We start from the raw sequence: 11,124 nt of genomic DNA, 5'->3' as shown, positions 1-11,124 counted from the left end.
CGGATCATTCTCATCATTTCCCTCCTGCCCCCAAAGAGTTAATAAAGGGATTAATTGTAGGCTGAAGTAATTCTGCTGCCTGGGCTTGATTTAGCTTGAGGGGAGAAAAAAGAAGAAATAGAAAGCCAAACAGAAAAATACCAAACGTCATCCCCCAGTTGAATTACATTTTTTCTTTTGGTTGAGTAAAGAGAGATGTTTTGAGGAAAGCAAACTTCTGCTGGGAGAGAGAGAGTGCAGGCGCAAGGAGGGCTGTGTGAAACATGATAAACTGCAGCCAAACCGAGCTGGGCGGTTTAACTGTTCTAGCAGCCTGATGCAGAGGGGTCAGAGGATGTGGAGCCATGCATTGTATACACACACGCACACAGAGCCCTGCTGCTTGCAGGGACCCAGCTGCAGTGGCACTGGGCCCCTCAGCCCCCAGCTTGGCTGCTTCCTGCCCACGGGGCTCTGTTGTGGTGCTGTCCTGGTGATTGGCTCAGTGATACGACCTTATTATCACCTTGCCTGTTCTGGGTGGGGACAGGTTTTTCTCTTAGGTCCATCTTTTAGTGATTTTTGTGCTGTCACAGCACTAAGGTGCAGGCTGTTGCTGAGCAGCAGCTATGGATAGCTGTGTGATGCCCATCTCTGCAGCCGGTGTGTGGCATGGGGCTGAAAGGGCTCTTTGTGTCCATGCCACTGCAACAGCAACACATTGCTGTCATTCTTCCCTCTCTTCAGAAGGAGAATACTTTGTGAAAGTCACAAACACCTAGGGACGTGGTTAGTGGGCATAGCAGTGATGGGCTGATGGTTGGACTAGATTATCTTAGTGGCTTTTTCCAGTCTTGTACTGTGATAGGCTTCTAAGGCTCTCCTGTGCACCACTGTTCTGAGCTGTGAGTTTGTGTGCTGGTTGTTTTCCAGCTTTTTCTGGGATCACCCTGTTTATGGAAAAGACAGTAATCTCACAGATATCTGGGAGGTGAAAGCTGAAGGAGAAAGCAGTCTGGAGCTGCGTGGCGTGGGGATAACTGCTGGGATGGGCGCAGCCGTGGCGCCAGCAAAGGGTCGGAGTCCGCTGCCTGTCACAGTGCCAGGACAGCACTGCTGTGCTGCAATTAACTACTGAGCAATGGCATCTGGGACTGCTTAGCTTCCTTCTTCCACCCCTTTGGATGCATCTTCCTGACTGTTCCAGCCAGGCCAAACCCATGGGGTGTCTGCTACACTCCTGGCAGGGTTTGGGTAGCCCGGCAGAGTGTTGCAATTGCTGAGCCAAATCTCACGTGCTCAGGCATTGTTTATCTGTTATTTTCCTGGATTTCTCAGCAAGGGTAAGATCTGAAACCCTCTTTTTTGGTGATTTTTTTGTTTTGTTTGTTTTTAAGAGTAATATTTCCCAGTGTTCTTATAACTCCAGGAGCTGGGGGTCTAGGACACCAAAGACCCCCAAGTATGTGCAAAAGATGCCATGAGCCATCTCATCCTCAACCCTCATCTCTTTGAGATGGAGATGGGGACAGAGTGAAGCCCATTCCTGCAGCTGGGGAGGGCTTATACATTTTGATCATCACCACTTCTATTAACAACGCTTGATGTCACCGAGGAAAAATTCTTTATTTATCTTTTGCTCATTTTAACCCAACTTGAAGAAAAGGCTTTGCTTATGTTGCTTGGTGAGGAAGTTGTCCAGCAAGGGCAGGGATGGAGGCTGTTGGACGATGTTTACTCAGAGCTAGTGCAGGAGGGTAGTTTCCTAAAGAAGGAGCTGGGTGCAGGGGACATCTCCAGCTGTCATTTTAATTTCTTCTGTGTAAATGATGGGTCTCTGCCTCTCAGGGACAACGCAAGGATGCTGGACATGTCTTTCGTAGTTGTGACACAGTGCTGTGCACAAATTCATGCCTCCAGATCTGCTCCTTGGACACCCTCTGGGATCTCATCCCACAGATTGGGTGGTCTGGTGACTCCCCACCTGCTGTTGAGCCCCTCCATTTAATGAAAGACAGGGAAGTGACAGCAATGAGAGGGGCTCTTTCCACCTTCAGTGTTGCGTGCTGTGGTGTGCACCCCACAAAAGATGTAGTGCAGACATTGTGGTTACCCTACAGCTTCTGGACCCAGACTTGTACATAGAGTCTCCCCTGTACCCAGACTTCTATGGGTCTCCACAGGGGCAGAGGGGTGGCATGACTACCTGCTAGCTGGGAACTCGGATGTGTTAAATGATGCCTTGGGGATTGAATAATTCTGCTTGTTCTCTGGATACCCAGCCAGATATATAGAAACATAGAATGGTTTGGGTTGGAAGGGACACGGTCCAGTTCCAACCTCCTGCCATAGGCAGGGACACTACCCATCAGCTCAGGCTGCCCAGGGCCCCATCCAACCTGGCCTTGAGCATCTCCAGAGTTGGGGCACCCACAGCTTCTCTGGGCAGCCTGTGCCAGGGCCTCTACCATCGTAAGGAAGAATTTCTTCCTGGTGTCTAATCTACATACATTGTCTTTTATTTTAAAGCCATTGCTCCTTGTCCTGTCACCACCCTCTTCAATACAGTTCCTACTCATCCTTGCTGTTGTCCCCTTTAGGTACTGGAAGGCCTCTATAAGGTATACTTAGAGCCTTCTGACTGTATCAGTTTCCTTCCCTCATCCTGAAACCCCTGGAGGAACTGCTACATGGCTCTTCTGCATAAGGCACTGTGGAGAAATGGGGACCTGTGCAGTTTTGAGGCACAGTTCTCTGCCTGAAGATGTGAGGACTAGTTTAGAAGATACGTGTGAGGTGGTAGACTGGAAGGGTTGTTCATCTGCCAATGGTACAAGACTGAAATTGGAAATACTGACAGACTGATGTTTGTTTGTACTAGAGGGGGGGAGAGGGAAATGATGGTGAGTAGAACCTAACAAAAAGTTAGGCACTGAGCATGAGATAAACTATTTTTCATCTGCATACACCAGGCCTGCAGCAGTGAGAACAGTGCTTTGTTCCTGTCTTCTATGGCCAGCTCAAGCCTGTGCTTGTGCTGTTGCCTCCTGCTTCCCCTCACTGACAGGCACCTGGATTTCCACCCATAGATGTTGTTTTAACGTGTGCAGGGGCAATGTTAGGCTTGCCTTTATGCTGTTTGATTTTTTTTTCCATTCCAATCATTTGACCTCTCTCCACACTCTGGAAAAAGGAGATGGTTGTGAGAGGCTTCATTATATTTTGTGGATTGCCCATACAACATATGTTTACAGTGAATTTATAGACCCCTATAAAGGGGCTTACACGCATTATGTTTAATTAATGCAGCAGAAATTATACCATTATAATAACTGCCTGGCCTTTAGATGTAAAAACCAGCGCCAAAGATTCCCAGATGAATCATCCCTGATAAGAACCAGAAATGACACAGGCCATATATTGTATGGTGAATTTGTTTGGATTGGTACCTTTAGGGTATTCAGCCTTGCCAACTCTCTGTGGTGCTGACACAGTTTATTACACATTTTCATTTATTAAGAGATTATTTGACTGCAGTTTGTTGTTTTATTGTACAGCAGGTGATAATTTTACAGTAAATTAACTGAAACATCTCTTTTAGGAGCAGGCCGAAGAGGCTTCTTGCTACAAAGCTAAATACTAAGTAAAGGCTTTTATTTGGTGAGGGAGTAATTTGCCCTTGTGCGTAGGGTTTGGCAAAGACTCTCCACACTGCACGTTATTGGTCCATATGTGTTCATAGTTTGGCTTGGGGCTACTGGGTCCTCAGACTGCATCTATGTGCTTGTACTGAGTGGATGCCTGCTTCGGGGCTTTGCAAAAGTGGATTGAGGCCACCAAATCCACACACTGATGGCCACCCAGGTCCAGCAGTGGCTGGCACCCAGCAGGTAAGAGTGGGGCAGGAGAAAATGCAAGTACTCCTGGCATGATTTGATGCTTCAGGGAAAGAAAAAAGGTGCTGCTTCTGCTCCAGGCTTAAATGTTTGTTATTTCAAGCAGTATTATATATTACATAGACTGTTATATATATATATATATATATATATATATATATATATATATAAAACGGTATTATGTTTGCTATTTCAAAATAATCTTGAAACCTATTTATAAAAACAAAGAAAAAAAAAAGCTGACGAGCCATTCCCTTTTTTCCACAGTGATGGATAAGTTTGGAAGGAAAAATATTTATTGAAAAGCCCTTTTTGCCATTTAAAATAGATTACAGATGAAAGTAATTTGGCTGTCCCTTAACGAAGTCCATTACAGCAGACTTGTTTCAAAAGACTGTCTCACACAGATACTGTTAAGCTTTGTGGTGGGAGATGGGAATTCCACACCAAATTGAATTGGAGACCAAAGCAGGAATAATTATTGCTGCAAATTATTAAAGCTTTGCTACATTGGAAATTCACAGCATGCTTATAATGTTAACTTACTGTTAAGAAGAAACATACTACAAAGCTAAAAATAGAAGAAAAATCGGAACCATATTGCTTTGATCGCAATTCCGTATTTAATGGAAGTTATCACTGGCAAAATAATCCCCTTCCCAACTGTGCCGTGAATTACCTTTGGTTAATACCAACATTTCCTCTATGCGGAGCACACCAAGAGGAACATTATCAATTAAAATCCAGGGCTGGGTCAATTGATGGTAAAAAATTTAAATGAGGGAACCCCCAAACATACACGCACACTCACTTGCTTATTTAAGTCTTTGCTGCAAGCAAACCCTCACCTTCCCAAGTGCTGGTGTTCCTTTGGCTCAGTAGATGCCAGCACTAGCACTGGTGAGCAATGTCGCAGTGGGCAGCTAGCTGTGAGCTGCACATGCTTGCTTAGAGCAAACAAGCTGATTCAGTGTGATGTTTCTGGCTGCTGATGGCAGAACCAGAGCTCCTAAGTCGAGTGTCCAGCATAGCTGTGAATGAATATTTGGGGGAAAAGTGCATGTCTGATGGGCACAACAGGTCTTGTTGTGCAGTGTGTGTGCTTGAGAATGAATCCCTTTCTGGAGAGCTAAGGAAAGCTGCTGCTGGTCCAAGAGCCACCAGCAATAAAAGAGATGAGCAATATTAAAGGATGAGTTTCAAATGAATCTCTTGTGCATAGCCAAGGATTTCAATGCACTGGATCCTCTGGATGGAGGTTTCCTTTGGTGCACATGTAGGGGTATGCTCTCATGCACCTGGACTGCACCCCACAGCTCCCACCAGCCCCTGGCTCTGCAGCAGTGCAGTGTCATACTTTGTCCTTATTTTCAGCTATTTCGTACCCAGAGCTGACACATGACGGTGCAGTGTGAGCTCACAAAGCCCTGGGAGTCCCTGGTGGGGGCTATGGGGAGGGCTGTTGGTGCTGCAGTCTGGGGGTTGCAGGCAGTGGGGTGGATGCAGACACAAGCCAGGTTATCTGAGATGTGGGTGCATTCCGATCTACCCTGAGCAGCACACCAGATAATTTCACTGTTCACAATAGCAAAATGCAGTCCTATTTCTAACATCCAGCAAAACGAATAGAGCCACTGCTGTTATCATCAACAAAGATGGAAAACCCTAAAAGGACACCCCATCCAACATGATGCTTGCAGGTTGTACTGCAGTATGTACTATTATGTTACATTTCTCCCTATGTAGTATCCCTGCAGCCTGTTCAAGGAACTGTAAGTAAAACCTGAACTGCTGATAACCATTTTACATATGAAAACCTTGATTTTATTTGACAGCATAAGACTTGAGGAGAAGGCAGGGGGAAGAACGCAGAGCAAAGTATGTTTTATTAGCAGAGTAAATGCAGCAGAGTCACTACAATTTCTGGGAGCGTGTCGGAAGCAACATAAAAAGGCTGGAGAGAAACAGCAGCTTAAATTTTGATTGTCTGTTTGGGGTGATAGTAAAGTCATGTGTGCCATTTCCAGCCCCAAATCCCTATATCCAACACTAAAGAGCATTAGAGCCTAAATGAGGATTTGAATACAAATATCTTCAACTCCAGCTCATCACAAAATTAAAGGATCTGTTCCAGGACACACAGTATCGGTGTGAAGAGACCTCCCCCTGGATCCATGCCTTTGAAGCTTGGGTATTAATTCAGGATTAAGGAAAAAAAAAAAAAGGAAGAAGTTGCAGGAGGTCCTGCTGAGGTCCAGCATGGTGCCCTGGACCAGATCCTGGGCTGATAGCTGCTAGCGCAGGGTCTGGCATTTGGTGAGGGGCTGCTGCCTGGCAGGCTCAGGTGGTGGTGCTTTACCTTTCTCTTCCTGCAGAAGATGTGTGTACAGCCCCTGTATCATTCCTGCCTGCTCTGAAGAAATACTTTGAAAAAATTCTCCCTTCTTCAAAGAAAACACTCATTAAGTGTTGTGTTCCTCTGAGTCCCAGTGCTTCCCCATTCCCAGAGGCACAGCACTGAGCCTAATCACCAACCAGAACAACTGTGGCCTTTATTTTGGTGTAAAGCTGCATGGAAAAAAAAAAAAAAAAAAAAAAAAGAAAGTCTCCTGTGTGTACAGCTCTAACACTTGCACAATTGTAAGGAAAATGGAGGAGCCCACAGTTGATTTCCAAATCTTCCTTTTTCCTGTAATGAGTGTGATACATAATTTACACATGGGGAAAAAAAAAGAAAAAAAGAAAAAAAAAGAAAGGCTTATGAAGCTGAGCATTTTTTTTTCTGTTTATTTTCATTTGATTGCAGAAGGGCTGGGGCTGCAGCAAGCTGAGATAAGAGCCCTACCCATGCCCTGCTGCAGCACGCACTGTATGGAGGAAGGATGGAGGGGCTGACAGAGCTCGAGGTGCAGCCGCAAAGAGGTGGCCAGGCCTAAGGGCGCCCAGAGAGGCAGAGAGGCCTCTCACCTCTTCCCTGTTCTGACAAGGAAGAGCATGGCAGGGAGCTCTCTGCACTGGAGGGCAAGGGCAGTGCTGTCACCACGATCCCTGCACGCACCCCGGGCTGCAGCCATAAAGCACCGGCTGAAGCTGATACTGTAAAAATTCCTCCCTGGGTGCTGTGGCAACATCACTTGGGCAATCTGTGGGCTTTGCCACCACGGTGTTTGTTAAGTAGCTCGTTAGCAGCAAGGATGGCGGAGGTAAAACTTGTATGCATGACATAAAGCGAACAATCCTCTCTTTTAATCCAACCTTTAAGGCCTGAGTTAAACAACTGTGTTTCGGGGAATGCTAAGATGGAAAAGTCCGTCCTTAGCAGAAGACAAATGTTTAGCTGTCTAAAAGTCCCCATTTTTTATGGGGAGATAACAACTCCTTTAATTAGATGATCAAATATGACTTTATTAGTGAATTATTGAATTGGTCCGGCATGGCTCATGCTTGTTTATGAGATGGGTGAGCATCTTCTTTTGAGCATTTATAATGAAATTCTTCCAGCAAGTTATTCACCCTAATTGCTGTAGTTCTCTAATCCGGGTATTTGCATCAGGGTTGATTATGACCTGGTCCGCTGCATTTATCCGTGCTGATTTTCAGCAACAAGAAACCAAAAGGTCTCTGCACAGCTCGGCACGGGCCACGTTTCAGGCCTCATCTCCACCACTTTGCAGGGACTAAAGTGAAGCTACAATCACTATATCTGCACACCAGACTTCTAGCACGCAGTACTCGTGTTTATCTCAAGGTGGGACAGACATCAATTAGCACTGCTCGCTAATGAGGGCACAGCCAGCGAAACTCACAGTGCGCAGCGCTGTGTGAGAGGCTGAGTGCTGCTGGCAGCTCAGGGCACCCTGTGAACAGAGCTGCACTGCAGGGGCATTTCTGGGCTCTCTGAATGGGGTGACGCCCCTCTACCCCTCTGCCACCGGTTCCACTCACAGCAGTGCAGGGCCTGGATGAATTAGAAAGCTGAATGTGGAGCGGGCTGAGTTAGAATCATTAAGGAATGATGTTTGGGGTGTGCTGGAGATGCTGGGCATGCTGTGTCCCCATGCAACACAGCACGGGTCGCTCCTGGCGGTTCTTTCTGTGGGATTGATTTGCTTGCTGTAAGGAGCCATCTAGTGAGGGTTTACTGCACATAAAATCAAAAGGAACTTTTTTTTTTTTTTTTTCTGTTTCCAGGCAATATCAAAAGGACATATGTGCAAGTAGTGGTATTTTCCTTTTTACCCCCCTTCCCCCATAGATCTGCCCTCTGAACAGGTGAGTGTGAAAGCAAAGACACGCATGGCCTCGACATGGGGCCCTTGATTGGGGTTGTGGGGCTGGGCCGTCCTGCTGCTGGTCTCGCAACGGATATAACGGGGCCGTGCTCGTGGTTTTGTGCTCAGTTTTGGTTTGGCAGGAGATGTACTGTAGAGAATGATGAAGTTAAGCAGACAAAAATGCTGGCTTAGGGCTGAGAGTGTCAGTGTGCTGCAGAAACATCTAGTTATTGCTCCTGAGCATCAAAAGTATGGCTACGTTGCAAATCTATACTGCGATGGATGTTGCAGCCTGTAGGGTACTGCAGAAGACACTGTGCACATGATTTAAAGATTGAACACTCACGGCGCTGACAGCAGATCTGCACTGCTGGCAGCAAGCTTCGGGAATACCCAAGTTGTCTCAGGATGGGTCCCAGCAGTAGAAGGCAGTGATGATTTCTCCCTGAGATCTGGAGTCTCAATCCTGATGCTCACACCTCCTCTTCCTCTTTTTCCTCCTCTTCCTCTTCTGGCCCCATGTAGCTTTTCAAGGTGGGAGTTGAAGCACACAGGCAACTCCACATCACTCCCAGCGCTGTGCTGTGCTGCCAGTGGGTCACCCCTGGCTCCTGCCTTGCTGTGCCCTGCATTCCCCCAGCTCCACTGCACTTCCCCAGGCCCGAGCAGGAGGGCAGCCATGGGGCTGAGGAGAAATCTGGCACGAGAGGGCACCCCCAGGGCTGGGAGCAGCACCGGGTGCTGGTTGCACATCAGGGCAGGGAAAATAACCCAGCTGTTACAAACAAGCCTCGATTCTGCAAAACCCATGCACAAGAAAATATTGTGAATGATGAATGTGACATTTTACAATAACTATTCCTTGCCTTTTGTTCTGAAAATGCATACAATGAAAAAAAAAATTTTTTACAGTAAGAAAATCCCCATTTTTGGTAGATTGAATGCATTCAACTATATTCATGATTAACAGGTTTTGTGTAATAGCTGAAAGTAAAAGGTAAAAAAACAACCAACAAACAAAAGCCAAACAGATTTGTAATAATGGCTTCATTATGGATTTTAAAAAGTTTGTTTTTTCTTGCAGTTTGTTGTCAGAAGGAATTGACTGAATTCAGTCAAAACGGTTTGTTCTTTGTCTGTGGTCACCATAGCTACCATTTCAATCTGTTAACATAAGTGGTATTATTTTGTTCCTTTCTCTTAAACTCTATTCACAGATGCTGTCGAGATTTTCCTTTGTAAGTATCCGAAGGGTCTGGGCCAGGTCTGGCTCTCTGCCGCGCCAGCAGCGGGCTCTCACCGGGCAGCAGGCGCTCAGCGTGGACCTGCAGGAGGGAGGAGATGCTGCTGCAGCACGGGGATGCTGCGGGGTGTGGGGCAGCTGCTGTGAGCCATGGAGCTGTGCCTGGAGAGGTGGGTGTTCGCCCTAAGAGCTGCAATAGATCTCCAGCTGCTGCACATCAGTACAAAGGCAGTGATGTCCGTGGAGGAGGTGTGCCTGCGGATGGTGTCGTCCTGTGAAGTTGCTCGTTGCATGGGTTTTCCATAAGGAGACATGAGATGAAGGAAGGCTACGCTGTTTAAATAAATAAGTAATAAGGTTTTATAGCCTCTACTCTCTTGCTTTTACCAGTGTTAGAATAGGCTCAGGTTGCCACTGAGCGTGGGTGTGGATACACTCTGTGCAACACAAGTGATAGGGATATTTACTGAATAGCAGATCATCCACATTTTAATTGGCACTGAATAGGAGGAAAAGGTCTTTTTTTTTTTTTGCTGGATGTGAAGATGACTGAGGCAGCTTCATTGTCTTTTCCAGAAGCAAAGTAAGCAGGTAAATGTATTGATGTGGGTATGCGTGTCGTTCAGCTTATAGTGGGGAGGCCAGAGGAATCAGACAGTAAAACATATAGTTTTCTTTCAAAGACAAAGCTCACACAAGTAAAGTCTCTCGGTAAAGAATAAAGTTAAGATGAGTCAGGGTTGTTTGTTCTTTTTTTAATCAATTATTTACTTTTATTACAAAAGCCTTTGTTTAAAGCTCTGTGGGTCTGATTTGCAGAGCTGCCAAGCACCCTTCTCTCTGATTGCTTTTAACTGGAGCTGCAGGTACTTGGCATTTCTGGCAGCCAGGGCCCTCTGCTAACGCCTGCAGAGAGTAGCTGGGGAAAGTGTGAGGAGCATTATTGTAATGAGGGGATAATTCTGCCTCTCCTTCCTGTCTTTCAGTGCAGATGAAAGAGCGCCTGGAAGTCACGTTCTGTGTGCTGAAAAAGGGAATTCTGATTTCCTGGCTCTGGCTCCCCAGGGGCAGGGATGCTCTCCTATCACAACCCACAGTAAGGCACATCTGCATTTCCAGTGTAAGGCCTGTTTTTAAGGACTCCTAGCTCAGCTATAAAAATTCACTTAGCATGCATGACTAGGAACCAAATTGACAAGACAGACCATAACTGCTCTGAGAGAGCCATTAGTTCCCGTTGTATGAAAAATCCACATTTAAAAAAAAAAAGAGAATATTGTTCACATTTACGCAACAGGCCGTGGCTGCTCCTTCTAAGTCATGAGAGCCGGTGTGGAAACAGACATTTCCAACATCGCTCCTGATGCTGCAGACATGGACAGTGGGGGCAGCTCCCTGTGCCTGGAACTGAGCTCGGGATTAACCCACTGCCATCCGGTACCTCAAGCAGGTTTGGATCTGTATGCTGTAGGTTTACGCCCATGGAACTGGAGTCGTGGCATTTTCTAAAATTGTTTTAGTTGCTGATTAATCCCTCGCTTGCTGCCAAATTGAGGTTGCATTGATTTTCTTTTTTTCTTTTCCAGGTTTTCATGAGTTGAAGTGTTTCATTATATAAATAGCAGCGAAGAATCAGCTTTGACTTCGTGCTCCTCCCCTCGGTGATCAGCAGCATTTGAGATATCCAGATTACATGTGGAATAAATGGAGGAGAATGTATTACATCAAAGGT

The 11,124-nt window shown here is 46.1% G+C and overlaps 1 long non-coding RNA gene across 1 annotated transcript; it reads left to right on the top strand.

The window, feature by feature from the left end:
* Positions 1-9,392: 9,392 nt before the first annotated feature.
* On the top strand, positions 9,393-11,124 carry LOC136057672 (uncharacterized). The gene is made up of 2 exons (XR_010623060.1): positions 9,393-9,562; positions 10,979-11,124. It is a non-coding gene; the product is annotated as an uncharacterized LOC136057672 (long non-coding RNA).

Source organism: Cyrtonyx montezumae, unplaced genomic scaffold (assembly GCF_038088225.1).
Source record: "Cyrtonyx montezumae isolate F1298 unplaced genomic scaffold, pur_monq_1.0 scaffold_10, whole genome shotgun sequence".
Classification (NCBI taxonomy): Eukaryota; Metazoa; Chordata; class Aves; order Galliformes; family Odontophoridae; genus Cyrtonyx; species Cyrtonyx montezumae.
The sequence above is the reverse complement of the archived record's forward strand: the minus strand, read 5'-3'. Positions and strand labels throughout refer to the sequence as shown.